This window comes from Hemitrygon akajei, chromosome 10 (genome assembly GCF_048418815.1).
Source record: "Hemitrygon akajei chromosome 10, sHemAka1.3, whole genome shotgun sequence".
NCBI lineage: Eukaryota > Metazoa > Chordata > Chondrichthyes > Myliobatiformes > Dasyatidae > Hemitrygon > Hemitrygon akajei.
In genome coordinates, this window is record NC_133133.1 from 200861 (window position 1) to 228841 (window position 27981).

General features: G+C 39.9%; 1 long non-coding RNA gene across 2 annotated transcripts in view; it reads left to right on the forward strand.

Moving 5' to 3' along the window:
- The window catches only part of LOC140734140 (uncharacterized), a 79818-nt gene extending 54587 nt beyond the window's left edge, over positions 1 to 25231 (forward strand). For both annotated transcript variants that reach the window (XR_012100489.1, XR_012100488.1), the window contains exons 2-3: positions 14444 to 14507; positions 20232 to 25231. This is a non-coding gene — a long non-coding RNA (uncharacterized lncRNA). The remainder of the gene's footprint in view (positions 1 to 14443; positions 14508 to 20231) is intronic.
- Positions 25232 to 27981: the final 2750 nt, after the last annotated feature.

Consider the following 27981-nt stretch of genomic DNA (forward strand, 5'->3'; position numbering starts at 1 on the left):
CCCACACCCTCAATCGGTGTGTTGCGGTATTCAAGCAGAGCAATGTACGGGTCACCGTTGCTGCTGTGTGTCTTCTTGAGCATGTTCTTCACAGTTTGTACAGATCTCTCTGCTTGTCCATTAGACTGAGCGTGCCCAGGACTGGAAGTAACATGTTGAAATTCCCAGCTTTCTGAGAACCCTCTAAACTCACCATTGGCATATTGTGGACCATTGTCACTAAAAACAATATCTGGAATACTATGTCTTGCGAATGTCGACTTCATTGCAGTAATGACACCTTGACTGGACGTGTCACTTAACTTGGTGATCTCCGGATATTTTGAATAGTAGTCCACACAAAGCAGATATTCTGCACCATTGTAGTGAAAGAGATCTGTGCCAATCTTCTCCCATGGTCTTCCTGGTAATGGATGGGGAAGCAAAGGCTCTCTTGGATTGTTGCTTTGTTTTCATTACAGACAGCACACCGAGACACAATGTCCTCTATCTGAGTTGACATACCTGGCCAATAGAGAATGCCCCTTGCCCTTTCTTTACATTTCACTATCCCCAGGTGCAACTCATGAATTCTGTTGAGCATTTCCTGTCTCATTTGAGTTTTGCCGTTTTGAATATTAGTCCTGATTTCCTCTTTAAACGTCCAGTATTTCTGTATTTCTTTTGGAACATCTTTTCTTTCTGTTGGCCATCCGTTCATCATAATGTCTCTTAGCATTTGCATTTCAGGATCATCTGCAGTTGCTTTCCTGAACATGTTCAACTTCCCCTCAGAGATGGGTAGCTGAGGTGTAACCCAGTTGACCTCCAGCTCTCTTCCTAGCAACTCTTCCTTTTGCTCTTTGAGGTAAGCACGGCTCAAAGCATCAGCGATGTACAGTTCTTTTCCTGGTTTATAGGTGACTGTGAGAGTGTACCTCTGTAGCCTGAGAAGCATCCTTTGCAGCCTCATAGGAGCTTGGTGAAGTGGCTTTTTGAAGATGCTCTCTAGTGGTTTGTGATCACTCTCAATCTGGATTTTTTTGCCATATACATATTGGTGGAACTTCTCACACCCATAAACTATGGCGAGTAATTCCTTCTCAATTTGAGCATATCGGCATTGACAGTCTGTAATTGCTTGTGATCCATACGCCACAGGCCTCCCATCCTGCAGTATAACAGCTCCTATTCCTTCCGAACTGGCATCCACAGACATCGTCACCGGTTTATTGACATCATAGAACTTGAGGGCTGGCGCATTGGTAACCAACTGCTTCAATGTGTCAAAACTTTTCTTTTGTTCATCTTCCCAATGCCATTCAGTGTTGCTCTCTAATAGCTTTCGAAGTGGAGTGCTGACCTCTGATAAGTTGGGAATGAATTTGGCAAGATACTGTATCATGCCCATGAACCTCAATAGTTCTTGCTTGTCTTTGGGTGGTGGTAGCTGTACCATAGCCCTGACCTTTTCATTATCAGGTTTTAGCCCATCAGCGCTGAGTACGTGACCTATGTATTTGATCTCTGTAGTTCTGATCCTACATTTACTTTTGTTCAGTTTTAGGTTGTACTCACGTGCTCTCTCCAGAAGCTTCCTCAATCTCTGATCATGTTCCTCAATGGTGTCACCCCATATCAGCAAATCATCAATGATGTTGACCACTCCATCCAGGCCTTCAATCATTTGTGCCACTGACCTCTGGAATACCTCTGATGCAGAAGAAATCCCAAAGGGTAGACGCAGGAAACGATATCTCCCTATGGGCGTGTTGAAAGTGCATAATCTGGAACTTTCTTCATCCAGCTTGATCTGCCAGAAACCTTGATTTGCATCCAATACTGAAAAGTGTTTCACATTAGGCATGCGGGAGACAACCTCTTCAACCATGAGCAGCGGATAGTGTTCTCTTTTGATGGCTTGGTTGAGATCTTGTGGATCCAGGCAAATTCTCATCTTTTTTTCTGTGACCACTGTCACCATACTACTCACCCAGTCGGTCGGTTCTATTTGTCTTGTTATGACTCCCATCTGTTCCATTCTGTGTAGCTCCTCCACTACTCGATCCCTGAGAGCTACTGGAATCTTTCTCAGGGCATGCACGACAGGCACAACAGTTGGATCAATCTGGATATGGTGTTTCCCTGGTAAACATCCTAGTCCAGAAAACAAGTCAGCAAAGTCTTTGAGAATGTCATTTTCTTTTTCAACACCATAGGTTCACTTCACCAGGCCTAGCTTTGTGCATGTTGCTTTGCCCAGTATTGCTGGAACATGTTGCTCTACTATCTCAAACTGTATCTTGTGTTTTTATCCTTTGTACTCACAGGTGAGTGTTTTCTTTCCCAATGGCGCTGTCTTGTGGCCGAAATATGCAACAAGCTTGCAGGTGGATTTTCTCAGTCTTCCTCTGATGTCCAGTGAGTTGAATGTTTCTGCTGACATTACATTGCACTTTGCCCCGGTGTCAAGCTTAAATGTCACATTCCTCCTGTTTATCCTCAGATCTTGAGTCCAATCATCTTCATCCTCCATCTCTGCATTGTCAATATTCTTGATGCATACCTCCTGTTCCACTTCAATTGTGCCAATGAACATGTCACTGTTGCCCTCACTCTGCTCCACAGCATGCATTTTCCTTGCGTGCTCCTGCGATTTGCACATCTTTGCAAAGTGATTTCTTTTCTGGCATAACTTGCATGTCTGACCAAAGGCTGGACATTTTCTGTATCCATGTTTATAACCACATCTGTTGCAGTTAACTTCCTTTTGATCATCCTGTGGAGCTGGCTTTGTCCTACTCTTGTCAGTTTTCACAGTTTTTATTTTGTGCACTTCAATCTCTTCATTGAGTGCTTTAACCTGACTTGATGTGATCTCGCCGGCACGGCAAACATCAATTGCCTTTTCTAATGTAAGATCCGTCTCTCTCAATGGACTGCCTCTCTCTTGATCATCTCGTATGCCGCATACAATCCTGTCACATATTAAAGAAACATGCAGTTGTCTGAACTCAGTCTTTTGTCTTGTTCTTCAAATCTGTTACATAGGCGTCTATGGTCTCTGTCGGTCCTTGAGCCCTCGTGAAAAACATGTGTCGGATGTACGGTAGGTTTTTTCTCGGTTCGCAGTAACCTTGAAACTTTTTCTTCAACACTTCAATTTTATCTTGCTCATCATCTTGGAAGACAAACGTGTTGCAAACCTTTATTGCCTCCGCCCCCGCCACATGCAGAAACGTAGCACATTGCACTTTCTCCATCTTTTCAGCTACGCCGCTAATGGTGCAAAACAGCTCAAACTTCTGGACTCATACCTTCCAATCCTCAGCAATATTACCTTGTCGGCTTAAACTTGACAGTGGCTGTAACTGTGACATCTTTTACATGTCTTCTCTTCCTTTTTTATTTTTGTTTCACGATTTCTTCTGACACCATGTCATATTGATGTGACTCAGACACCGCTGTAGATTGAACAACCACATTTATTTAACAGACTTCCATTTTTTCTTACCCCCGTCCTGACGTCATACGCACTCTGACCTATGAATACTCACACAATACATTACAACTGGGAGAAGAGTGTGGGCCTCTTGGGTTTGTGGCAGGTGGACTCCCTACCAGACAGGTTGAGGCCATTTGCGTGCAGCACCAAGCATCTCTTCTACTTGGGGTCTACCTGAGCTCAACGGAGGAGGCCTGGCTGACGAACTGGCAGGACTTGGAGACAAAAATCTCTGCCCGGCTGGGATGAAGGTCAGGCCTCCTTCGTGCCATCTCATACCGAGTTAGAGTATTGGTCATAATTCAGCTGGTCACCTTCATAATATGATACCGGCTGATACTTGAATCCCGCCAACAGCTTTTGTCTCCAGGACCCAAAGGAATCTGGTGAACTTCTGGGGAAATAAGAGGCATTGGGTCTTTGCTGCAGTCCTAAGTCTTCCAACTGCAGACCCAGCTGGTGGCTCTCTGCCTCAGGAAATACTTGATGTTTGTATTTTGCGTGTTTTTGTGTAAATAAATTTTTGTAGTTTTGTATAAGCGGCAGTTCTGAGGGGGAGATACTGAGGGAGCACTATGATGTGGGAGGGGCGATACTGAAGGACTGGCGGGTAGGTTCCCCAATCTCTTCCCCCTCTCCACACTGACCCGCTCCCCTTCCCCCGAAAGATCGGCAGTTCTCCTCCCTACAGGTGCTGTCCAATCTGTGGGATCCTCAGCACCCTGATCCTGTGTGTCTGCAGCAGTCCAGCCGACAGTCCCAGTAGGTCCCGGGGCTGCGCCTAGTGACCAGCCTCAAACCCTGGCCAGAGAAATTGCCTCTCTCCCCTGCGGCCCACAAACCCTCCCCTCATCTCGCAGCCGACTTCCCCATCTTAACAATGAGCTTCAGGCAGAATGGTCATTCCGATCTGTTGTCATTGGTACTGAAGCCCAAACGGGTTCACCGTCCCTTTCGCCCGATGACCACTCGGCCCTCCCTGGCACGCCTCTCCCCTCCGTAGACTCCATACTCCGATCTGATTCTGAGGTCATCTCAGGTGTCCCTCACCTCCCCGTCGACAAAAGGGGCAGCACTCTCCGCGGCGGAGCAGGATACAGCAAAGCGACCTCACATCTGGCGACAAACCGATGCAGTTGACTCGATCCCGAACATTCGGCCTCTGGACAAAGAATAAAGCTCCCTCCTTTGAGCAGCAGTGACCAGGGGAACACCAGCCTGTGGGAGATCCCAGAACAGTGGAGAAATTCCGGGTCAGAGAGATAGCCTGGGTTAGGGGAGATATCCCGAGGCAGTGGAGACGTTCCGCGCCACGTAAGATATCCCGGGACAGGGCAACACAGAGTCAGAGGGTCTAAATCCACAGCAAGAAGCCAGCGCCTCAGCTGAACTATAGATCGAATGTTCAAAAGCCTTGGTAGAATGAATGTGGAGAGGATGTTTATGGTGAGGAAGTCTAAGACCAGAGGACACAGCCTCAGAATAGTGGGTAGTCCTTTTAGATCATAGGTGAGGTGGAACTTCTTTAGCCAGATGATGGTGAATCATAAGACATGGGAGCAGAATTAGGCCATTCAGTCCATTGAACCTGCTCAGCCATATCATCATGGGTGATCCCAGATCCCACTCAATCCCATACTACTTCAATGAATCTGAGGAATTCATTGTCACAGATGGCCATGGAGGCCAAGTCATTGGGCATATTTAAAGTAGAGGTTGATTAATTCTTGATTGGTCAGGGCATGAAACGAATCGGGGAGAAGGGAGGAGATTGGGCCTGAGGAAAAAAAGAATCAGCCATGATGAATTAGCAGAGCAGACTCGATGGGCCAAGTGGCCTAATTCTGTTCTCATATCTTATGGTCCATGTAGGCCTTTCAATATTAAATAGTTTTCAGTACCCCCATATTCTCAAACGATAGAAAATTTGCAGATGCTGGAAATCCAAGCAACGCAGACAAAATGCTGAAGGAAGTCAGCAGGCCAGGCAGCATCTTTTTCTTTTTACAATATTTTTATTCAGAAGGAAAAACAAGATTTACAGAGTGCAACACATAGATACATCTCAACATAACTTGTGTACATTCATATCTTGTAATAAAATTGATCAAAATGTTATAGCATAACACATAAAGGTATACCACTCTGGAATCAAAAATTTAAAGATAGGTCATACATCATAAAAGAAATTTTTTATATAAAAAGTCTTCCCCCTACCAACTACCAAAGAAAAAAGCTGATGGATGATAATGGATAATTTAAAAAAACATATTCGCTTATGAAGAGAAGATAAAAATATACATAAAAGTCTGTGCACTGTTAAACTTTATAAATTGGATAGGTAATTTAGGAAAGGTCCCCAGATATCATAAAAAGATTGTTTTGAATTTAAGACTGAGCAGCGAATCTTTTCTAAATTTAAATAAGACATAATATCACGTAGCCATTGAAGATGTGTAGGAGGGGTAAAACCTGTAGGTTAGGAGTATTTAATGTTATATCTTCATTTGCAATAATACCAAACAAGGCAGTAAGGGGATTTGGGTCAAATTGGACCCTAAAAAGTTGTGAGAAGGTATGGAATACTTCCTGCCAAAACTTTTCAATTTTAGGGCAAAACCAAAACATATGAATTAAAGAGGCATTTGCAGAGTTGCATTTATTACAAAGTGGAGAAACATTCGGATAAAAACTGGACAGCTTCTGTTTAGAAATGTAAGCTCTATGAACCACTTTAAATTGTAGAAGAGAATGACGAGCAGAGAAAGATGATTTATTAACCCATTTAAGAATTTTATTCCATTTATCATCAGAAATCTGACAATTTAGGTCATCCTCCCAAGCTTTTTTTATTTTATCTAAAAAGTCTTGTCTAGAATCAATCAACAAGTTATAGGTACCGGTAATAGAACCATTAACAAAAGGTTTTAAATTTAAAAGATCGTCCAGTAAATTTTTATCAGGACCTATAAGAAAAGTACCGGTAGTTAATTGGAAACGTAAGAAATCTCTAATTTGAAGGTATCTGTAAAAATGTGTTTTTGGGAGTGCAAATTTAGTTGACAATTGGTCAAATGAAGCAAGAGATCCTGAGATAAACAGGTCCCAAAAACACTTAATACCTAGTTCATCCCAATCCTTAAAGACTTTGTCAGTCATGGAAGGGATAAAAAAATAACTAAGGAGAATGGGAGATGATAATGAAAAATTCGCTAAACCAAAAAATTTTCTAAATTGAGTCCAAATCCTTAAAGTTTGCTTAACAATTATTGTTTTATTTGCTGAAAAGGAAGAGTATGATCCAAGAAGAGAGACGATAGAGGAATTTTTTACAGAATTAACTTCTAAGGAGACCCATGATGGGCAATCTTTACGATGAATATAATAGAACCAGAAAGTAATATTCCTTATATTGGCAGCCCAATAGTAAAACCTAAAATTGGGTAGGGCTAATCTACCCATCTCTTTATTTCTTTGTAGGTAAACTTTACTTAAACGAGCTTGTTTATTATAACCATATATAACATATAACAATCACAGCACGGAAACAGGCCATCTCAGCCCTCCTAGTCCGTGCCGAACTCTTAATCTCACCTAGTCCCACCTACTCGCACTCAGCCCATAACCCTCCACTCCTTTCCTGTCCATATACCTATCCAATTTTACCTTAAATGACACAACTGAACTGGCCTCTACTACTTCTACAGGAAGCTCATTCCACACAGCTATCACTCTCTGAGTAAAGAAATACCCCCTTGTGTTTCCCTTAAACTTTTGCCCCCTAACTCTCAAATCATGTCCTCTTGTTTGAATCTCCCCTACTCTCAATGGAAACAGCCTATTCATGTCAACTCTATCTATCCCTCTCAAAATTTTAAATACCTCGATCAAATCCCCCCTCAACCTTCTACGCTCCAATGAATAGAGACCTAACTTGTTCAACCTTTCTCTGTAACTTAAGTGCTGAAACCCAGGTAACATCCTAGTAAATCATCTCTGCACTCTCTCTAATTTATTGATATCTTTCCTATAATTCGGTGACCAGAACTGTACACAATATTCCAAATTTGGCCTTACCAATGCCTTGTACAATTTTAACATTACATCCCAACTTCTGTACTCAATGCTCTGATTTATAAAGGCCAGCGTTCCAAAAGCCTTCTTCACCACTCTATCTACATGAGACTCCACCTTCAGGGAACTATGCACTGTTATTCCTAGATCTCTCTGTTCCACTGCATACCTCAATGCCCTACCATTTACCCTGTATGTTCTATTTGGATTATTCCTGCCAAAATGTAGAACCTCACACTTCTCAGCATTAAACTCCATCTGCCAACGTTCAGCCCATTCTTCTAACCGGCATAAATCTCCCTGCAAGCTTTGAAAACCCACCTCATTATCCACAACACCTCCTACCTCCTACCTTAGTATCATCGGCATACTTACTAATCCAATTTACCACCCCATCATCCAGATCATTTATGTATATTACAAACAACATTGGGCCCAAAACAGATCCCTGAGGCACCCCGCTAGTCACCGGCCTCCATCCCAATAAACAATTATCCACCACTACTCTCTGGCATCTCCCATCTAGCCACTGTTGAATCCATTTTATTACTCCAGCATTAATACCTAACGACTGAACCTTCTTAACTAACCTTCCATGTGGAACTTTGTCAAAGGCCTTGCTGAAGTCCATATAGACTACAACCACTGCCTTACCCTCGTCAACATTCCTCGTAACTTATAACCATATAACAATCACAGCACGGAAACAGGCCATTCCGGCCCTCCTAGTCCGTGCCGAACTCTTAATCTCACCTAGTCCCACCTACCCGCACTCAGCCCATAACCCTCCACTCCTTTCCTATCCATATACCTATCCAATTTTACCTTAAATGACACAACTGATCTGGCCTCTACTACTTCTACAGGAAGCTCATTCCACACAGCTATCACTCTCTGAGTAAAGAAATACCCCCTCGTGTTTCCCTTAAACTTTTGCCCCCTAACTCTCAAATCATGTCCTCTCGTTTGAATCTCCCCTACTCTCAATGGAAACAGCCTATTCACGTCAACTCTATCTATCCCTCTCAACATTTTAAATACCTCGATCAAATCCCCCCTCAACCTTCTACGCTCCAATGAATAGAGACCTAACTTGTTCAACCTTTCTCTGTAACTTAAGTGCTGAAACCCTGGTAACATCCTAGTAAATCGTCTCTGCACTCTCTCTAATTTATTGATATCTTTCCTATAATTCGGTGACCAGAACTGTACACAATATTCCAAATTTGGCCTTACCAATGCCTTGTACAATTTTAACATTACATCCCAACTTCTGTACTCAATGCTCTGATTTATAAAGGCCAGCGTTCCAAAAGCCTTCTTCACCACCCTATCTACATGAGACTCCACCTTCAGGGAACTATGCACTGTTATTCCTAGATCTCTCTGTTCCACTGCATTCCTCAATGCCCTACCATTTACCCTGTATGTTCTATTTGGATTATTCCTGCCAAAATGTAGAACCTCACACTTCTCAGCATTAAACTCCATCTGCCAACGTTCAGCCCATTCTTCTAACCGGCATAAATCTCCCTGCAAGCTTTGAAAACCCACCTCATTATCCACAACACCTCCTACCTTAGTATCATCAGCATACTTACTAATCCAATTTACCACCCCATCATCCAGATCATTTATGTATATTACAAACAACATTGGGCCCAAAACAGATCCCTGAGGCACCCCGCTAGTCACCGGCCTCCATCCCGATAAACAATTATCCACCACTACTCTCTGGCATCTCCCATCTAGCCACTGTTGAATCCATTTTATTACTCCAGCACTAATACCTAACGACTGAACCTTCTTAACTAACCTTCCATGTGGAACTTTGTCAAAGGCCTTGCTGAAGTCCATATAGACTACATCCACTGCCTTACCCTCGTCAACATTCCTCGTAACTACTTCAAAAAATTCAATAAGGTTTGTCAAACATGACCTTCCACGCACAAATCCATGCTGGCTACTCCTAATCAGATCCTGTCTATCCAGATAATTATAAATACTATCTCTAAGAATACTTTCCATTAATTTACCCACCACTGATGTCAAACTGACAGGTCTATAATTGCCAGGCTTACTTCTAGAACCCTTTTTAAACAATGGAACCACATGAGCAATACGCCAATCCTCCGGCACATCTGAAAGATCTCCGTCAGAGCTCCTGCTATCTCTACACAAACTTCCCTCAAGGTCCTGGGGAATATCCTGTCAAGACCTGGAGATTTATCCACTTTTAAATTTCTTAAAAGCGTCAGTACTTCCACCTCTTTAATTGTCATAGGTTCCATAACTTCCTTACTTGTTTCCCACACCTTACACAATTCAATATCCTTCTCCTTAGTGAATACCAAAGAGAAGAAATCATTCAAAATCTCTCCTATCTCCCTCGGCTCCACACATAGCTGACCACCCTGATTCTCTAAGGGACCAATTTTATCCCTCACTATCCTCTTGCTTTTAATATAACTGTAGAAACCTTTCGGATTTACTTCCACCTTATTTGCCAAACCAAACTCGTATCTTCTTTTAGCTTTTCTAATCTCTTTCTTAAGATTCCTTTTACATTCTTTATATTCCTCGAGCAATTCCTTTACTCCATGCTGCCTATATCTATTGTAGACATCCCTCTTTTTCCGAACCAAGTTTCTAATATCCCTTGAAAACCATGGCGCTTTCAAACCTTTAACCTTTCCTTTCAACCTAACAGGAACATAAAGATTCTGTACCCTCATAATTTCATCCTTAAATGACCTCCATTTCTCTATTACATCCTTCCCATAAAACAACTTGACCCAATCCACTCTCTCTAAATCCCTTCGCATCTCCTCAAAGTTAGCCTTTCTCCAATCAAAAATCTCAACTCTAGGTCCAGTCCTGTCCTTCTCCATAATTATATTGAAGCTAATGCTATTGTGATCACTGGACCCGAAGTGCTCCCCAACACATACATCTGTCAGCTGACCTATTGCATTCCCTAACAGGAGATCCAACACTGCCCCATCTCTAGTCGGTACTTCTATGTATTGTTGCAAAAAACTATCCTGCACACATTTCACAAACTCTAAACCATCCAGCCCTTTTACAGAATGAGCTTCCCAATCTATGCGTGGAAAATTAAAATCTCCCACAATCACCACCTTGTGTTTACTACAAATATCTGCTATCTCCTTACACATTTGCTCTTCCAACTCACGCTCCCCATTAGGTGGCCTATAATACACTCCTATCAGTGTTACTACACCTTTCCCATTCCTCAATTCCACCCAAATAGCCTCCCTAGAGGAGCTCTCTAATCTATCCTTCCAAAGCACCGCCATAAGATTTTCTCGGACAAGCATGCAACACCTCCTCCTCTGGCCCCTCCTACTCTATCACACCTGAAGCAACTAAATCCAGGAATATTTAGTTGCCAATCACACCCTTCCTGCAACCATGTTTCACTAATAGCTACAACATCATAATTCCAGGTATCAATCCAGGTATTATTCCAAATATAAGATGTTAAAATTGAATCTAAAGAATCAAAGTAGGTCTTAGGAATAAAAATAGGTAAAGCCTGAAAAAGATATAAAAATTTAGAAAGAATCTTCATTTTAATCGAATTAATTCGGCCAATTGGGGATAAAGAAAGAGGAGACCATTTAGAAAGTGTCTTTTTCACATAATTCAATAAGGGGTTTAAGTTTTCTTTAAATAAATCCTTGAAGTTTTTAGTAATTGTTACACCTAGATATGTAAATTGACTTGTAACAACTTGGAACGGAAATTTGGCATTTGATGACATTAGGTCATTTAAAGGAAATAGCTCACTTTTATGTAAGTTCAGCTTATATCCTGAAAAAAAACTAAACTGGGAAATTAAAGAAAGAACCAAAGGTAAAGAAGTTTCAGTGTTAGAGATAAAAAGTAAAATATCATCAGCGTATAACGAAATTTTATGAGTCATACCTTCCCTTAGTACACCAGAAATGTCCTTAGGTTCTTGAAATGCTATTGCTAAGGGATCTATAGCTAAAGCAAAAAGTAAAGGACTAAGAGGGCAACCTTGTCTAGTTCCCCGCTGTAATTTAAAGGGCTTAGAAATTTGAGAGTTAGTAATAACCTGAGCAGTAGGAGATAAGTAAATTAATTTAACCCAACAAATAAAATTAGGCCCAAAATTAAACTTTTCTAAGGTCTTAAAAAGATAATTCCACTCAATCATATCGAAGGCGTTTTCTGCATCTAAGGATAATATACACTCTGATATTTTTTTAGATGGTGAATATATCACATTCAATAACCAACGTATATTAAAATGTGAGTAACGATTTTTAATAAATCCTGTCTGGTCATGTGATATAATAGATGGTAAAATATTTTTAAGTCTTCGAGCCAAGATTTTGGATAAAATTTTTGTATCAACATTTAATAAAGAAAAAGGTCTGTATGAAGAACATTCAGCTGGATTTTTATTTTTTTTAAGAATATGAGAAATAAAAGCTTAATAAAATGATTGAGGGAGTTTACCTGATTTAAAGGACTCTGATAAAACAGAGGATAAATAAGGTGTAAGTAACATAGTGAAAGTTTTATAAGACTCCCCAGGAAAGCCATCAGGTCCTGGGGTCTTACCAGAATGTAAAACACGTATAGCCTCAGCCACTTCTTCATTGGAAATAGGCTGATCTAACTGTGTTAGGCTATCAGCAGACAATGTAGGAATGTTGATATTACTGAAAAAAGCATTCATATAGGTATCATCTGAAGAAGAGTCAGACTGATATAACTTAAGGTAAAAGTCTTTAAATACGTTGTTAATTTCAGAATGGTCGGATATCTTAGTACCATTATCTTTAAAAATTTCTGTGATCTGATGATTAACTGTAAAAGATTTTAAGAGATTGGCTAATAAACTACCTGTTCTATCCCCGTGAATGTAAAATTGAGTTTTATCTCTCAACAGCTGTCGTTCAATTGGGTAAGTCAGCAGAAGATTATACTTGGATTGGATTTCAATCTGCTTATTATATATACTTGGATCTGGAGATAGGGCACACTTTCGATCAAGATCTTTTAATATCGCTGCTAAGTCAGACCTTTCTTTGTCAGCTTTTTTCTTTATATAGGTAGAGTAAGAGATAATTTCTCCATGAATATAGGCTTTAAAAGTATCCCAGACTATAGTACCAGCAGTATCTCCTTTAAAATTTTCTTTAAAGAAAAAAGTAATATAGTTTTCTAAAAACTTTAGAAAATTTTTATCAGATAACAATGATAAGTTAAAATGCCAACTTCTATTTGGTACAGAGTAAACAGGTAATCTTAAAGCCAGAAGCACAGGTGCATGATCAGACAAAGCAATCTCCTTATAGTCACAGGATCATACCAGTGGAAGCAAGTTTCTATCTATAAAAAAGAAGTCAATCCGAGAGTACATATGATGAACCTAACAAAAATATGAATATTCCTTTTCTTGGGGGTGTAAAAAACGCCGCACTTCGAGAATACCACATTGAAATAGAAAAGATTTAAAAAGTAGGACTGATTTATTAGTGACAGGGGTTTTACTTGAAGAGCGGTCTAATATAGGGTTAAGCCAAAAATTAAAATCTCCACCCATCTGATGCACCATCAATAACTCTGAGACATGGGTTAAGGTAGGCTTTTATTGGCTGGAAGAAAGCACAAGCAGCAAGCGACCACCACACAACATCCTGGAGACTGAGAAAGGGGCTGTGCCTCCAATCGCCTTTATACCGGGGTCTGTGGGAGGAGCCACAGGAGCAGTCAGCGGGGGGGGGGGGGGGGGCGTGTCCAGACAGGTATATGTAGTTCACCACACCATCACTAAGGAATACTGATTCAAATCAGGCAGAAAAGAGAAAAGACGTTCAAAAAACAAGGCAGCATCAATGGAAAAGAGTACAGTCAACGTATCAGGCCAAGACCCTTCATCCCCACTTATTCTAAACTCCAATGAGAAAAGGCACAGAGCCATCAAGCACTCATGTTAACCCTTTCACTCCCAGAATCATTCTCATGACCCTCTCCTATGCCAGCACATCTTTTCTCAGATAAGAGGCCCAAATATTGCTCACAATACCTCGAGTGCAGTCTGACCAATGCCTTAGAAAGCCTCAGTCCCTGCTGGGAATTAAGAAATCTGTCCTTAAGTATCTGCAACAGCTTATCCCTGTTTACTTTTCAGTCTCTTGATGGCCTTTTAGAAAAATTTCAGATCTAACTATTCACAGAATCCTTTATCACAATCAGAATCAGGTTTATTATCACTGGCATGTGTTGTGATATTTGTTAACTTAGCATCAGTTCAATGCAATACCTAACATAGAAGAAAAAAACCCCAAAATAAAATAATATTAATAATAAGTAAGTAAATCAATTACAGTATACGTATATTGAATAGATTAAAACTCGTGCAAATAAACAAAAATAATATATATTTAAAAAGTGAGGTAGTGTCCATTTAGGAATCAGATGGCAGAAGGGAAGAAGCTGTTCCTGAATTGCTGAGTGTCTGCCTTCAGGCTTCTGTACATCCTACACCATGATAACAGTGAGAAAAGGGCATGTCCTGGGTGCTGGAGGTCCCTAATAATGGACGCTACCTTTCTGAGACACCACTCCTTGAAGATGACATGGGTACTTTGTAGGCTAGTACCAAAGATGGAACCAATTAAATTTACAACCTTCTGTAACTTCTTTTCCAAAAAAGAAGTTTATGCAGTAGCCCCTCCATACCAGAGAGTGATGCAGCCTGTCAGAATGCTCTCCACAGTACAGTACATCTATAAAAGTTTTTGAGTGTATTTGTTGACATACCAAATCTCTTCAAATTCCTAATGAAGTATAGTCACTGTCTTGCCTTCTTTATAACTGCAGATCTTGACACCCAGGAACTTGAAACTGCTCACTCTCTCCACTTCTGAGCCTTCTACGAGGATTGGTATGTGTTCCTTCGTCTTACTCTTCCTGAAGTCCACAATTAGCTCTTTCGTCTTACTGACATTGAGTGCCAGGTTGTTACTACGACACCACTTAGCATAACTTGCTCCTGTACACCCTCTCATAGCCACCTGAGATTCTATCAACAATGGTTGTATCATGAGCAAATTTATGGATGGTATTTGAACTATACCCAGCCTTACAGTCATGTGTATACAGAAGGTAGAGCAGTGGGCTATGCACACACCCCTGAGGTGCACCAGTGTTGATCGTCAGCGAGGAGGCGATGTTATCACCAATGTCGTGCTGAACTTGTATTTACTTTAGAAATTACTTAGGGTTACCCATAGTCCTCCATTTTTCTAAGCTCCGTGTACCTATCCAGGAGTCTCTTAAAGACCCTATCGTATCCGCCTCCACCTCCGTCACCGGCAGCTCATTCTACGCACTCACCACTCTCTGCATAAAAAATTTACCCTGACATCTCCTTTGTACCTACTTCCAAGCACTTGAAAACTGTGCCCTCTCGTGCTAGCCATTTCAACCCTGGGAAAAAGCCCCTGACTATCCGCACGATCAATGACTCTCATCATTTTATAGAACCATAGAACCTTAGAACACTACAGCACAGTACAGGCCCTTCAGCCCTCCATGTTGTGCCAACCCATATAATCCTTTAAAAAAAGTACTAAACCCACACTACCCCATAACCCTCCATTTTTCTTTCATCCATGTGCCTGTCCAAGAGGCTCTTAAATACCCCTAATATTTTAGCCTCCACCACCATCCCTGGCAAGTCATTCCAGGCACTCACAACCCTCTGTAAAAAATATGTATACCTTTATCAGGTCACCTCTCATTCTCTGTCATTCCAAGGAGCCCTTTCTATAGTTTCCACATTCTTCCTGTGGTGAGGTGACCAGAATTGAGCATAGTACTCCAAGTAGGGTCTGATCTGACCAGCGTCCTATATAGCTGTAATATTACCTTTCGACTCTTGAATTGAATTCCACAGTTGATGAAGGCCAATGCACTGTACACCTTCTTAACCACACAGTCAACCTGTGCAGCACTTCCACATTGTCTTACCATTAATACTATATTCTGCCATCATATTCAACCTACCAAAATGAACATTTATCTGGGTTAAACTCCATCTACCACTTCTCAGCCCAGTTTTGCATTCTATCGATGTCCCGCTGCAACCTCTGACAGCCCTCCACACTATCCACAACAACCCCAACCTTTGTGTCATCAGCAAACTTACTAACCCATCCCTTCACTTCCTCATCCAGGTCATTTATAAAAATCACGAAAGAAGGGGTCCCAGAACAGATCCCTGAGGTACAACACTGCTCACCGACCTCCATGCAGAATATGACCCATCTACAACCACTCTTTGCCTTCTGTGGGCAAGCCAATTCTGGATCCACAAAGCAAAGTCCACTTGGATCCCATGCCTTCTTACTTTCTCAATAAGCCTTGCATGGGGTACCTTATCAAATGCCATGCTGAAATCCATATACACTACATATACTACTCTACTTTAATCAACGTGTTTAGTCAAATCCTCAAAATATTCAATCAGGCTCATAAGGCATGACCTGCCTTTGACAAAGCCATGCTGACTATTCCTAATCATATTATACCTCTCCAAATGTTCATAAATCCTGCCTCTCAGGATTTTCTCCATCAACTTACCAACCACTGAAGTAAGACTCACTGGTCTATAATTTCCTGGGCTATCTCTACGCCCTTTCTTGAATAAGGAAACAACATCTGCAACCCTCCAATCCTCTGGAACCTCTCCCATCCCCATTGATGATGCAAAGATCATTGCCAGAGGATCAGCAATCTCCTCCCTTGCCTCCCACAGTAGCCTGGGGTATTTCTCTTCCAGTCCTGGTGACTTATCCAACTTGATGCTTTCCAAAAGCTCCAGCACATCCTTCTTCTTAATGTCTATATGCTCAAGCTTTTCAGTTCGCTGTAAGTCATCCCTACAATCACCAAGGTCGTTTTCCGTGGCGAATACTGAAGCAAAGTATTCATTCAGAACCTCTGTTATCTCCTCCAATTCCATACACACTTTTCCATTGTCACACTTGATTGGTCCTATTCTCCAACGTCTTTCCCTCTTGTTCTTCACACACTTGTAGAATAACCATATAACAATTACAGAATGGAAACAGGCCATCTCGGCCCTCCTAGTCCATGCCGAACGCTTACTCTCACCTAGTCCCACCAACCTGCACTCAGCTCATAACACTCCATTCCTTTCCTGTCCATATATCTATCCAATTTTTTAAAAATGACAATATCGAACCTGCCTCTACCACTTCTACTGGAACCTCATTCCACACAGCTACCACTCTCTGAGTAAAGAAGTTCCCCCTTGTGTTACCCCTAAACTTTTGCCCCCTAACTCTCAACTCATGTCCTCTTGTTTGAATCTCCCCTACTCTCAATGGAAAAAGCCTATCCACGTCAACTCTATCTAACCCCTCATAATTTTAAATACCTCTATCAAGTGCCCCCTCAACCTTCTACGCTCCAAAGAATAAAGACCTAACTTTTCAACCTTTCCCTGTAACTTAGATGCTGAATCCCAGGTAACATTCTAGTAAATCTCCTCTGTACTCTCTCTATTTTGTTGACATCTTTCCCATAATTCGGTGACCAGAACTGTACACAATACTCCAAATTTGGCCTCACCTTGTACAATTTTAACATTACATCTCAACTCCTATACTCAATGCTCTGATTTAGAAAGGCCAGCATACCATAAGCTTTCTTCACCGCCCTATCCACATGAGATTCCACCTTCAGGGAACTATGCACCATTATTCCTAGATCACTCTGTTCTACTGCATTCCTCAATGCCCTACCATTTACCGTGTATGTCCTATTTTGATTAGTCCTACTAAAATGTAGCACCTCACACTTATCAGCATTAAACTCCATCTGCCATCTTTCAGCCCACTCTTCTAACTGGCCTAAATCTCTCTGCAAGCTTTGAAAACCTACTTCATTATCCACAACACCACTTATCTTAGTATCATCTGCATACTTACTAATCCAATTTACCACCCCATCATCCAGATCATTAATGTATATGACAAATAACATTGGACCCATTATAGATCCCTGAGGCACACCAATAGTCACCGGCCTCCAACCTGACAAACAGTTATCCACCACTACTCTCTGGCATCTCCCATCCAGCCACTGTTGAATCTATTTTACTACTTCAATATTAATACCTAATGATTGAACCTTCCTAACTAGCCTTCTGTGTGGAACCTTGTCAAAGGCCTTACTGAAGTCCATATAGACAACATCCACTGCTCTACCCTCGTCAACTTTCCTAATAACCTCTTCAAAAAATTCAGTAAGATTTGTCAAACTTGACCTTCCATGAACAAATCCATGTTGACAGTTCCTAATCAGACCCTGTCTATCCAGAATATTATATATACCATTTCTAAGAATACTTTCCATTAATTTACCCACCACTGACGTCAAACTTACAGGCTAATAATTGCTAGGTTTACTCTTAGAACCTTTTTTAAACAATGAAACCACATGAGCAATACGCCAATCCTCTGGCAGCATCCCCGTTTCTAATGACATTTGAAATATTTCTGTCAGAGCTCCTGCTACTTCTACACTAACTTCCCTCAAGGTCCTAGGGAATATCCTGTCAGGACCCTGAGATTTATCCACTTTTATATTCCTTAAAAGTGCCAGTACTTCCTCCTCTTTAATTGTTATAGTTTCCATAACTTCCCTACTTGTTTCCCTTACCTTACACAATTCAATATCCTTCTCCTCAGTGAATACTGAAGAAAAGAAATTGTTCAAAATCTCCCCCATCTCTTTCGGCTCCACACATTGCTGTCCACTCTGATTCTCTAAGGGACCAATTTTATCCCTCACTATCCTTTTGCTATTAATATAACTATAGAAATCCTTTGGATTTATTTTCACCTTACTTGCCAAAGCAACCTCATATCTTCTTTCATACCTTGGGGTTTTCCTTAATCCTGCTAGCCAAGGCCTTCTCATGGCCCCTTCTGGCTCTTCTAATTGCATTCTTAAGCTCTTTCCTGCTAGCCTTTTAAATTTCTAGCTCTCTATCATTACCTAGTATTTTGAACCTTTCTTTTTTCTTTTTAAATCTTTTTATTAATTTTCAAAAACATAGAAAAAAACACAAATACAGAGAGCTTGAGAGTACATAATTAATAAGGCAGGAATACAAATGCAAACATTTGATAACACAGATATAATAACCTCCCAACCTCATTCTGTATTTGCCTAAAAAAAACCCAAAATAAAACTAACTATCAGTTGAACCTTTCATAAGAGCAAACACGAGGAAATCTGCAGATGCTGGAAATTCAAACAACACACACAAAATGCTGGTGGAACACAGCATGCCAGGCAGCATCTATAAGGAGAAGCACTGTTGACGTTTTGGGCTGAGACCCTTCGTCAGGACTAACTGAAAGGAGAGGTACTAAGAGATTTGAAAGTAGTGGGGGGAGGGGGAAATGCGAAATGATAGGAGAAGACCAGAGGGGATGGGATGAAGCTAAGAGCTGGAAAGGTGATTGGTGAAAGTGATACAGAGCTGGAGAAGGGAAAGGATCATGGGACGGGAGGCCCTGGGAGAAAGAAAGGGGGAGGGGGAGCACCAGAGGGAGATGGAGAACAGGCAGGGTGATGGGCAGAGAGAGAGAAAAAAAAAACAACTAAAAAACAAACAACTAAATATGTCAGGTATGGGGTAAGAAGGGGAGGAGGGGCATTAACAGAAGTTAGAGAAGTCACTGTTCATGCCATCAGGTTGGAGGCTACCCAGCTGGTATATAAGGTGTTGTTCCTCCAACCTGAGTGTGGATTCATCTTGACAGTAGAGGAGGCCATGGATAGACATATTAGAATGGGCCTTTCAAACCTTTGAATGAACCTTTCATAAGCTTTTCTTTTCCTCTTGCCTAGATTTTCAAGAGCCTTTGTACACCACGGTTCCTGTACCCTACCATCTTTTCCCTGTCTCATTGGATCATACCTATGCAGAACGTCACACAAATATCCCCTGAACATTTGCCACATTTCTGCCGTACATTTCCCTGAGAACATCTGTTCCCAATTTATGCTTCCAAGTTCCTGCCTGATAGCTTCATATTTCCCCTTACTCCAATTAAACACTTTCCTAACTTGTCTGTTCCTTTCCCCCTCCAATGCTATGGTAAAGGAGATAGAATTATGAACACTATCTCCAAAATCCTCTCCCACTGAGAGACCTGACACCTGACCAGGATCATTTCCCAATACCACATCAAACATAGCCTCTCCTCTTGTAGGCTTATCTACATATTGTGTCAGGAAACCTTCTTAAACACATCTAACAAACTCCACCCCATCTAATACAGAGAAAGGTTGAACAAGTTAGGTCTTTATTCTTTGGAGCGTAGAAGGGACCCGGTAAAAAATTTTTCTCAACTTTTAAAGGATGTGTTTACCTCTGTATTTCCAAATGAACCCCCATGGCTGGAACGCGCTCATCGCTCCTTTCCCCGAAATTTGAGCTCTGGAAGCAAACCGAGAGCAGTGATTGTCCAGTTCTACTATGTGCATGTTAAAGAACATCTTCTTCATGTCGCTCATCAGCAAGGTATGATCCATCATCAAAACTATCAAATTTTGTCTTGTGCAGGATTATAGCCCAGAAGTAATGAAGGCACGATTGGCTTTCAAACCTTTGATGTCAGAATGTTACGAAAAGGGTCTCAAACTACAGCCGCCGCTTGAAGTTTTTTGGATGAACATTATCCACTTGCTTCAGACACTCATTTTTAATTATTCTATGATATTGTAGTCCTGGTTTTGTGCTTATGCGCCTTCTTTTTTTTTAAAGACTGTAATTATCCTATGAAGTTTGATCGTTATAAGCTAGTGTAGTGATATTTTACATTTTAATCATAGTTTTTTTTACTCAAAATACTTGTTCTTTTTCTCTCTCCTTTTAAATTTCTTAATGTTTTGTTTAATTTTTTTATTTTTGTCATTTTTATTAATGATTGATGGGGGATTTTTTTAGGAGGAATATCTTAGTTCTGTTTTAGTATTGTATAATCAAGACGGCGGTTGGTTGTTCTGATTTCATATTTCCTTTTGTTCTTTCATTCCGCCATCTTTTTCCTTCTTTTTGCATTCTCCTTCCCATAATGCCTTTGTTTTTTCTGAAATGTAATTTTTAATTACTTATGTCTTTGTTTTGGATTTATAATATACGTTGCTGTTTACATTTTCTTTTTGTTGTTAGAAATTACTTCATGAAGTTTGTTACAATATAATCTTTATTTTTTTGGATTTTGGGTGGTCTTTATTTTAACATATATCTTTGGAGTTGCCTTCTAGAGAAACGGGGGTAGATTTAGTGTTATTTCTTTTTCTGGCCTTTAGGCTCAGTCTGGGGGCTTTGCGGGTGGAGGGTGGGGGGTCTTTCAATTTTTTCGGTTTTCTTTTTTGGGCTGATTTAGAACTACAAAGATGTATACAGTGTTGTCACCTCTGGTTCCTCCCTGAGCTTTTGTTCCTCTTCCGGGTTCATGAGTTCACATTATGCTTAACTCTTTACATACCAAAGGGTTTATCTTATGTAATTATGGCTCAGATTATTAATTTTGTCTCTTGGAATACAAATGGTTTAAACCATCCATTTAAACAGAAGAAGACTTTTAAAGTATTCCAAAGGCTAAATGCTCGTATTATTTTTATACAAGAAACTCATGTAAGGAAAAAGGATAATCAGCGTTTTTCAGGTTTTGGAAGGGCCATCAGTTTCACTCGAATTTGCAGGCTAAAATAAGAGGTGTTTCAATTTTTATTGATCCCTCAATTACATTTGTTCATCATGATACTGTTTCCAATCCGAATGGCAGATTTTTATTTATTACTGGGTTACTTTTTAATAAAAAAGTGGTTATGGCTAATGTTTACTGTGGATTATCCCGAATTTTTTAAGAATTTATTTACTGCTTTTCCTGATCTAAATGAATATACGTTGATAATGGGTGATGATTTTAATTGTTGTTTGAATCCTTCGATGGATAGATCCATATTTACTCAAGTCTTACCAAACAAGTCTGCTACTCTTATCAATTCTTTCATGAATGATTCTGGAATTTTGGATATTTGGAGATTTCTACACCCCAAGGACAAAGTGTTTTCATTTTTTTGTATGTGTGTCACTATTACTCTAGAATTGATTATTTTTTATTGATTCTCGTCTCATCCCATCTGTGATTAATTGTAACTATGATATTATTGCCATTTCCGATCATGCTCCAATGAAGCTTTCTATTAAATTAATGGATACAGTTCCCAACATTAGACAATGGCGATTTAATTCTAATTTGCTTCAAGATTCGGATTTTGTTGTGTTTATGAAGGAACAAATTGATTTCTTCTTTTCAAATAATTTTACAGAAGAAATTTCCAATGGGACACTTTTAAGGCATATATCCAAGGTCAGGTTATTTCCTATTCTGTTGGTATGAGGAAACGTATTAAGAATGAAGCATTATTATTGGTTGACAAGATCAAAGAAATTGATAAGAAATATTCCATTGCTCCTAGTAAGGAGCTTTATAAACAGAGAGTCAAGCTTCAAATGGAATATAATTTATTTCTTACATCCTTGATTGAAAACCAATTAATGAAAACCAGAAGTGAGTTTTACATACATAGTGACAAATCGGGTAAATTATTAGCTAACCAATTGAAAACTGCCTCGGTTAAATGCCAAATCATGAAGATTCGTAAACAAGGTGATAACTTGATAGTTAATCATGATGAAATAAACAAAACTTTTCAAGATTTTTATACCGCTTTATATAATTCTGATTTTCCCAATGATCCTAATACTATGTATGACTTTTTAAGGAAATTGAATTTTCTGAAATTATCACCCGAAGAACGTTTAATATTAGAAACTCCTATCACAGATGAAGAAATAAAAGGCATCATGTATTGAGTGAATTCTGGTAAAGTACCAGGTCCAGACGGTTATACAGTAGAATTTTTAAAATGTTTTTCTGCTATTCTCTCTCCTTGGCTAGGTAGAGTTTTTAAAGAAGCAATTAAATTGAGTAAATTACCACAATCATTTTATAGGGCTTCTATTTCCCCAATATTAAAAAAGAATAAAGATCCCACTGCATGTGCATCATATCGACCAATATCTTTGTTGAATGTAGATTCCAAGATTTTTTCTAAGATATTGGCGACTAGGTTGGAGAAGGTGTTACCTCGAATTATTTCTGTGGATCAAACTGGATTTATTAAAAACCTGTACTCTTCTTTTAACATTAGGAGATTAATGAATATTGTTTATACTCCTTCATGTAGTACTCCAGAATGTGTCATTTCATTGGATGCTGAGAAAGCATTTGACAGAGTTGAATGGCCATATTTATTTACTGTATTTGAGAAATTTAATTTTAGTTTGACATTTATATCTTGGGTTAAATTGATATATCATACCCCAGTAGCTTCAGTTATTACTAATAATCAAAGATCTTCCTTTTTTCGTTTATTTCCGGGCACCAGGCAAGGTTGTCCTCTCAGTCCATTACTATTTGACATTGCTCTGAAACCTTTAGCAATTGCTGTTCGAGAATCATCTAATATTTTTGCTGTTACCTGCAGGAATGAGATACATAAACTATCATTATATGCAGATGATTTATTATTGTATATTTCTAATCCCGAGGAATCCATTCCTGCAGTTTTATCTTTGTTGGTTCAGTTTAGTAATTTTTCAGGTTACAAACTGAACCTTAATAAGAGCGAACTATTTCCTCTAAATATGCATGTCCCAATATATGGACGGTTACCTTTTAAATTGGTTATTGACTATTTTATATATTTAGGGGTTAAAATTACCAAAAAACATAAAGATCTATTTAAGGCTAACTTTTTATCTTTAATTGATGAGATTAAACAGTTATTTACTAATTGGTCACCAATGTCTTTGTCATTGATAGGCCAGATCAATGCTATCAAGATGTTTATATTACCCAAATTTTTATATCTATTTCAAGCGGTACCAATTTTTATTCCAAAATCTTTTTTTGATAGTGTTGATTCTAAAATCTCTTCTTATATTTGGCAGAATAAAAATCCGAGACTAGACAAAAAATACTTACATAAGTCTAAAAAGGAGGGTGGTCTGGCACTGCCGAATTTTAGATTTTATTATTGGGCAATTCATTATTTGAAATTTTAGTTATGGGATTTGGATGTAACTTTAAGCCCTCACTTGGTAAATCTTGAATGTAACTCGGTACAAGGGTTTTCTCTGGTTCTATTCTAGGGACTTCACTTCCCTTTGCTCCTTCTAATTGGATAAACAATTAGATAATCCAATAGTTAAATATACTTTACGAATATGGCTTCAATTTCGGAAATTTTTTGGGTTAAATCAATTTATTCTAGCAAGTCCTATTATATCTAACTATTTTTTCTATCCTATTATAGATCAAGCCTATTTGATTTGGAAAACTAAAGGTATTTCATGGTTTTGTGATTTATTTTTGGATAATTGTTTCATGTCATTTGAACAATTATCTAACAAATATAATTTACCTAGATCTAATTTCTTTAGATATTTACAGGTTAGAAACTTTCTAAATACCGTCCTTCCTACTTTCCCGAACTTTTACTCTACGGATAGTTTGGAAAAAATCTTAGATTTAAATCCTTCTCAGAAAGGTGCAATAGCATCTATCTACAATATAATTATGAAAATTCATTCAGATGTATCTAATAAAATTAAAAATGATTGGGAAAGGGAACTTAAGCTGACCTTAACTATCGAAAAATAGGAAAAAAAATTTCAATTAGTTAATTCATCCTCTATATGTGCTAAACATTCGTTGATACAATTCAAAGTAGTTCATAGGGCCCATATATCCAAGGATAAATTAGCTCGTTATTATTCTCATATAAGTCCAGTCTGTGACAGATGTCATTCTGATACCACTTCTTTAACTCATATGTTTTGGTCATGTTCCACTCTGAAAAAATATTGGAAAGATATCTTTGATATTATTTCAACTGTTTTGAATATTGATTTACAACCTCATCCTATCACAGCAATTTTTGGTTTACCAATGATAGGACCACACCATTTAACCTCTTCAGCACGTTGGATGATTGCATTTCTCACATTAATGGCTAAAAGATCGATTTGTTGAATTGGAAGGAGATTAATCCTCCCACCACATTTCATTGGTTCTCTCAAACTATGTGATGTTTAAACATAGAAAAGATCTGAAGCGTTATATATGACCCTTCTATTAAATTTGATCAGATTTGGAGGCCTTTTATTCAACACTTTCATATGATGTGATTTGACCTCTTTCCAAACCTATTTTTCGGTGTTAATATACGTAGGGAGGGAGGTTCAGAGTGGATGACACTGATGCTCTTTTTTTTTTTGATGCTATAAACAGCCCATGTTCATTTCTTTTCTCTTTTTTACCTGTTAGGTTAGTGTTGGTTAGTTTAGTTCTTTTTTGGGGTATATATTTTTTTTTTCTTTTTTTGTCTTTTTGGATATGTTAATCCTTTCTTTTGTGAACTCTACATTTGTATTTTGAACATTTTTGGGAGGTTTATTACTTTTGTATTAACTGAATATATAACTATCTATGTTATCTATTAACAATGTAATCCCAACAATTGTGTAACAATACTATGTATATCCTCTATTTTGATAGTAATAAAAAGATTGAAAAAGAAAAAAAAGAGAGTTGGGGGCAAAAGTTTAGGGGTAACACGAGGGGGAATTTCCTTACTCAGAGAGTGGTAGCTGTGTGGAACGAGCTTCTAATAGAAGTGGTAGAAGCAGGTTCAATATTGTCATTTAAAGTAAAATTGGATAGGTATATGGACGGGAAAGGAATGGAGGGTTATGGTCTGAGTGCAGGTTGGTTGGACTAGGTGAGAGTAAGAGTTCGGCACGGACTAGAAGGGCTGAGATGGCCTGTTTTTATGCTGTAATTGTTATATGGTTATATAAACCCCTTGCTCTAGGAAAATGCCAATCATTATTTGGGAAATTAAAATCTCCCACTATGACGATCCTTTTATTGTTACACCTTTCCAGAATCTGTCTCCCTATCTGTTCCACGATGTCCCTGTTACTATCGAGAGGTCTATAAAAAACATCCAGTAGAGTTATTGACCCTTCCTGTTCCTAACTTCCACCCACAGAGACTCAGTAGACAATCCCGCCATGACCTCTTCCTTTTCTGCAGCCGTGACACTGTCTCTAATCACAGTGCCATGCCCCCACCTCTTTTTCCTCCCTCCATGTCCTTTCTGAAACATCTAAAGCCTGGTATTCTAAGTAACCATTCCTGCACTTGAGACATCCAAGTCTCGGTAAAGGCCACAACATCATAGCTTCAAGTACTGATCTACAATCTCAGCTCATCTGCTTTGTTCATGATGCTTTTTGAATTAAAATAGACACATCTCAAGCCATCAGTCTGAGTGCATCCCTTCTCTATCACCTACCTATTCTTCCTCTCACACTGCCTACAAGCTTTCTTTATTTGTGAGCCAACCACCTCTTCAGTTCAGTTACCACCCCACAGCAATTCTAGTTTAAACTCTCCCCAATAGCCTAGGCAAACTTCCCCACCAGGATATTGGTCCCCCTCGGATTCAAATGCAACCCAAACTTTTTGTACAGGTCACACCTGCCCCAAAAGAGGTCCCAAAGATCCAGAAATCTGAATCCCTGACCCCTGCTCCAATCCCTCAGCCATGCATTTATTCTCCACCTCACTCTATTTCTATAATCACTGTCGTGTGGCACAGACAGTAATCCTGAGATTACGACCTTGGAAGTCTTGCCTAACTTCCTTCCTAACTCCCTGTAGTCTGTTTTCAGAACCGCCTCCCTTTTCCACCCTAGGTCGTTAGTACCAATATGTATCACAACCACTGGCTGTTCACCTTCCCACTTCAGGATATTGTGGACACAATCAGAAACATCCTGAACCCTGGCAACTGGGAGGCAAACTACCATCTGTGTTTCTTTCCTGCAACCACAGAATTGCCTGTCTGACCCCCTATAGAGTCCCCTATCACTGCTGCTATCCTCTTCCTTGGATGTGGAAACCATAGAAAGGGTGCAGAGGAGATTTTCAAGGATGTTGCCTGGGTTGGGGAGCATGCCTTACGAGAATAGGTTGAGTAAACTACTTGGCCTTTTCTCCTTGGAGCGACAGAGGATGAGAGGTGACCTGATAGAGGTGTATAAGGTGATGAAAGGTATTGATTACGTGGATAGTCAGAGGTTTTATCCCAGGGCTGAGATGGCTAGCATGAGAAGGCACAGTTTTAAAGTGCTTGGAAGTAAGTACAGAAGAGATGTCAAGGGTAAGCTTTTTACGCAGAGAGTGATGAGTGCATGGAATGGGCTGCTGGTGACAGTGGTGGAGGTGGATATGATAGAGTCTTTTAAGAGAGTTCTGGTTAGTTACATGGAGCTTAGAAAAATAGAGGGCTATGGGTAACCCTAGGTAATTTCTAAGGTAAGGACATGTTTGGCACAGCTTTCTGGGCCGAAAGGCCTGTATTGTGCAGTAGGTTTTCTATGCTTCTATATTCTAGGTTTCTTTTCCTACCCTTCAGAGCTACAGGGCCAGACTCTGTGCCAGAGGCGCGGCCACTATTGCTTCCCCCAGGTAAGTCATCCCCGCCAACAGTACTCAAACAGGAATACTTACTGTTAAGGGGGACAGCCACAACGGTGCTCTCTAGTATCTGACTCTTGCCCTTCTTCCTGATTATTAACCACTTAATTTTCTCCCGAGGCCCCGGTGTGACTACTTGCCTATAGATCCTCTCTATCACCACCTCATTTTCTCTGACCAACCAAGGTCATCGAGCTGCATTTCCAGTTTCCTAATCCAGTCCCTAAGAAGCTGCAGCTCGACACACCTGGCACAGATGTGGCCGTCCAGGAGGTTGGGAGTCTCCCAGACATCCCACACCTGATACCCTGTACAGAACACCGGCCTCACATACTTCCTACTCCTCACAAGCAAATTACCTCACCTCGACCCACTATCATCGAAGCCCCATTGAACCAAAGCCCTCCCACTCTGTCTCCCTCTAACTCAGTTGTCTGCTCTATAAAGCTGTCTTCTTTTAAATCCTACCCGCCAGTCTAACTCGTTGTCTAACTCGCCAGTCTAACAGTCTAAATCCACGTCCTTGTGCAGTTGTGCCTCGATCAAAACCGTGCAATTTTGGTAGCGATATGCATTCCACCTCAGGCCAATGTCAATCAGGCTTTAGATGATCTGAGCAATGGGATCAACATGCACGAAACAGCACACACTAACACCTTCACCATTGTTTTGGGGGATTTTAACCAGGCC